Raw genomic sequence first — 4517 nt, 5'->3', positions numbered from 1 at the left:
ATTAGTCATATATGTTGCAATAGATTACTCATCTGTTGCAACAGATTAGTCATATATGTTGCAACAGATTACTCATCTGTGCAATGGATTAATCATATATGTTGCAATAGATTAGTCATATATGTTGTAATAAATTACTCATCTGTTGGATTCACGTTATATGTTTTATCCATTGTTGAAAAAACATTAGTAGCAGATACATCCATATGAGAAATTCAACTAAAAAATAACAAACATAAAAAAATAACAAAAAAACATAAAAAATAACAAACGCCAACAAATCAAGTTCCTCGTTTTCGTCATAACTAAAAAGCCCTAATATTTTACCAGTAAAAATAAAAAAAAATGATGAAGAACTAAAAGTTGTTGTCACCGAAGAATATTGTCACGTCGACTGAAGGTTAAAAGTCAAAAAGGAACGGGCAAGAACTCAAAACTATTTGTCGCCAGAGGTTGAAGTTGCACAAGATTGAAGAGAGAAATTTGGAAAGTGGTTGATTGGGAGAAGTTAGAGAGAGAAACTATCGAGAGAAAGAGAGATGAGAGATTGATTTGCAGAGAGAGGGAAGTTTTGTGGGTGTGGGTTGATTTGTATTTTTGAAAAGATTAAAAAGTTTGAAAAATATTAATTAAGTCCATAATTAACCTAATCAAGTTTCTTAATTATGTTTGACCCTTTAAGCTGGTCAATATCACCAATCCTTCATTCAAGACTTAAATGACATCTTTCCTTCAATTTATCAGGTAACTATGTTGATTTTATTAAATCAAGAAGTTCATAATTAAATTGGATACCAATTCCACTAGATTTATTGTCCAATCAAAATCAATCATTAAATGTGATCATATTTTAGGCAGTGTTTTAAAAGGCAGTCTGACGCTCGCCTTGATGCTCGCCTTAGGGCGAGGCTTGTCCAAAAATGCCCCAGGACATTGTGGAAAAGCGAAAGTATCGAAAGACAAATGTCTCAAAATTTGAGGTGCTTGCTTAGGCAATGGGGCTTTCACCCAAGAGTGAGACACAAATAGGTGTAAGCCTAGAAAGTTTACAAAGTAAAATAATTTTTCTTATTTAATTTCTGATTTAACCTTATAGTAAAATATAAGATTTTTAAATACTTTAATACTCCAATCAAAAGAAAAAGAAAATTTAATAGTCACACTTTCAAATGTATTTACATGTGGATGTCGACGACGACACTACTCAAGAAGATATTGGGTGTACTTTCTTCTTCCTAGTTTCTTTATTTTCTTTAGTTCTTTTCAAGTCGCATAGTGACGAGCTTTTAAGTTATTTACTTTTTTTGTCCTCTTTTAAGATACAATATATGGTATATGGGTGCGTAAATATATTGACCGAGATACGAAAAGGTGAAGGTTGATAAATTATATTTTTTTTTTACAAACTTGTGTTTTTGAGGACATATAATAGTATATCATATGAAAGTTGACTTTATCTAATAGTTATATTATATGGCTTTGGTTAAATATTTTTTTTTTGCTGAAACGGTTTTAGATATACATTTTACTTATTTTTTAATAATATTAACATAGTTTACTTTTTTGGGGTGATTTATATCTTTAGAGAAATATTTATTTACAATTATAGTAATTTATAAAATATTGAAAATTAAAGGATTCATGGGGTTTATGTTTCGCCTCATACGTGGTAAAACGCCTCGTCTTACGCATCCTCCTTTAAAAATAATGATTTTATGATTGGTTTAGATATAATTGCAAAGCAATTGACCTTATTTGAATTTGATTAGACATTTTCTAAATAGAATCGGCTAATTCTTAAATCAAATTGGGTCATTGTTTAAATAGCCTAAATTACAAAATCAACTTATCAGAAAATCCATTCCTTAACACTACCCAAGGCCGAAACCCTCCTGACCCGCGTCTCACTGCCCAAGCCCAACAACCCGCCGACCCGATCCACCACGCCTTTCTTCTCCATAATAACAATATCAGCAACCTGACAACAACACACGATACAACAGCTCAACACATAAACCCTAGTCCCAAATTGCATGTGCCACCTAATTATTTTCCTCGCCTTGGCACCTCGTAGTGTGCAAGGAATGAAGCTCATACCACAGAGGTTCTAGAACCTACGATGTGGCGCCTCTTAATTCCTTTCTCAAATTTAATCCATTCCCAATTTCAAATATTTTCATCTCAAATTCATATCGTTCTCACACGATAACTCGTCGTTAATCCTCAAGGAGGATTTGGATTTCTTCTCAGATGAATTCCTAGAAAATCCATTCAATTTCCTTATCCGACATCCACAATTTCCCAAGAATTTGGGGATTTTGGGTTCTATATAAGCCCCAAAAAAGTTATAATTCTCTATGGATTTTGGACTTCAGTCCCTAGCCATAGAGTTGTGAGAATTTTGTTCTCAATGTGAGGAAAGTGGTGAAGTCGTCGTCAACTTTTCGTCCCGATTGGCTGCTTCGGAAAAGGTAAATACATACCCTTGCCTCTCTTTATTTTGGTGGTTTTATTGTTGTAGAAACCTAGGACTTTTTTGGTTTCGATAGTATAAACCTCACTAAGTGAGAATGAAAATGGTGTGTTATTTGAGTTATAAAAGACCATGCTTTGCCTTGTATGTCTTTGTTCTTCTCATTTTTGAGTGCTTAGCAGTTTAGATATTTTATATTTGAATTTCTGAGGTTGGGGTTGTGGAGTTCGTTTTATAACTGCTTTAGCCTCGACTTAATGAGGTTCTTGTTTTCTTTGGTATCTTGTTAACATTGTTTCATTAGTATTGTTCGTTTCTTGCCTCTCTTGATTGGATGAATTCCTTGAACGTATTTTTAGCCTTAAGAATCTATTGTTTTATTGCTCTCTCTCTCTCTCTCTATTATGTAGTAAGACCACTCCCAAGTTTTCTTGGTTCACAACGTTAATGGAATAGTAGAGTTGGTCCATAAATGAAGAGCATTTCATCCAAGGATTCCTTCATGAACCTTTTGGCATGAAGAAGTCCTTTTGAACATGTCAAGGAGAAGAAGAGGATGAAGTAAGACTAGTTGATGGATTGAGTCTTCCTTGTGGGTATTTATCTAGTCTATTCACTCATGTTTTGAGTCTTTTTAGTCATAAGTTTTATTTTCTATTTTGTTTCTTTTGTGTGCTAAATTAGACTATCTGTTAAGCTTTCTCTAGATCCAAAGTGTCAAGTAGAAGCAAGGGATAGGCCTTGGACTCATGGTTTGGCTTAAGCAACTATTTACTTCTAATCCTTCTTCTCTGTTTGGTCAACTATGAGACTAGATCAGTTCAGATCCTAGTCAAAGATCAATCTTTGTTTAAAAATCAATCTTCTTTATCTCATCTGGTTTAGTACTTTTTCTGTTATGTGAATTTGACGTCTATCTTTGCTTTCATGTTCCTATATGTTTAAATATTTTTTAGTTGAATGGAAGAAGTAATGATACTTCAATCATTACAATCTCTACTTTGTTTTTTTTTCAATTTATTTTCATGCCTTAAGAGTACCATATCTGTTAAATGGGTGTATAATGTGGATTAAACAACTTGCTTATGTTATTATTAAGAATTATTGTTTAACCTATTTGAAGAATTTCTTCCCTAATCCTTTTTTTCTCTGCTTACATGTGAACCTCATTCAAGTCCCACCGAACTCCTATCCCTTTACATCTTCCAATGGGGGCTAAGCCCCGAATTTGAGTCAAACTTCATGCCCAAGTCCCAAAGTGGACCAAAACTATGAAAAATAAGATTGTATACACAGATAATATAGTAGATATAGATGATATACAACAAATGAGAAAGGGAAGCATATACACCTGTGGAAGACAAAATATGTGACTGATATACATCATACATGCGGATATACAGCCATATACATTCTGATATACAGGAATATCACAGCTCAAGCTGCATACAAGAGTATACGTTGCAAAAAGGGGTCGGAATAAGTCCACAATTTGAAGTCCAAATCTGAACATATTCAAAATGGGACAGCAAGGGCCCAAATCTCAACTTTTATTCCTTTTATTTCCTTGTTATTGATTTGATTATTTATATGTAATTTTATTTAATTAATCTCGAATGAATCCTCGGGAGCAAGTTCATATTCAAGTCATTCATTTCATTTTGGTCGGGAGGGAGTAAGTTAATATTTTTATTTCGCACTATGTAGGCAAACTTAAGCTCGAAGAATAACTTGGGAATTTTCTATATCCCTTCAAAGTTACTAAGTAGCTTAAATCCATGTTTTAATAATTGGGTTAACTACTTAACTCAAAAACTTAGACTCGAATAAGATTGTTAAGTTATAATTATTTCAGAAATTTGGAATACGTAGATGGACGAGTATTGGATAAACTCTTTCTTTCAAAATAAATTTTTCAACAAGTTATACCTACATGATTTTTATTACTTAGAAATTTTTTAAGTTTAATCTATTGGGAATCACATTTTGTGAATTTTTAAAAATATGTAACACCTTCTTTTGAACTCACTTTAACCCTTACCTA

General features: G+C 32.8%; 1 long non-coding RNA gene across 1 annotated transcript; it reads left to right on the top strand.

The window, feature by feature from the left end:
* The first annotated feature begins 1809 nt into the window (after window positions 1-1809).
* LOC107877788 lies at window positions 1810-4132 on the top strand. The gene is made up of 2 exons (XR_001676520.2): window positions 1810-2471; window positions 3649-4132. It is a non-coding gene; the product is annotated as an uncharacterized LOC107877788 (long non-coding RNA).
* The last annotated feature ends 385 nt before the right edge of the window (window positions 4133-4517 follow it).

Source organism: Capsicum annuum, unplaced genomic scaffold (assembly GCF_002878395.1).
Source record: "Capsicum annuum cultivar UCD-10X-F1 unplaced genomic scaffold, UCD10Xv1.1 ctg5096, whole genome shotgun sequence".
Lineage (NCBI taxonomy): Eukaryota > Viridiplantae > Streptophyta > Magnoliopsida > Solanales > Solanaceae > Capsicum > Capsicum annuum.
The sequence above is the reverse complement of the archived record's forward strand: the minus strand, read 5'-3'. Positions and strand labels throughout refer to the sequence as shown.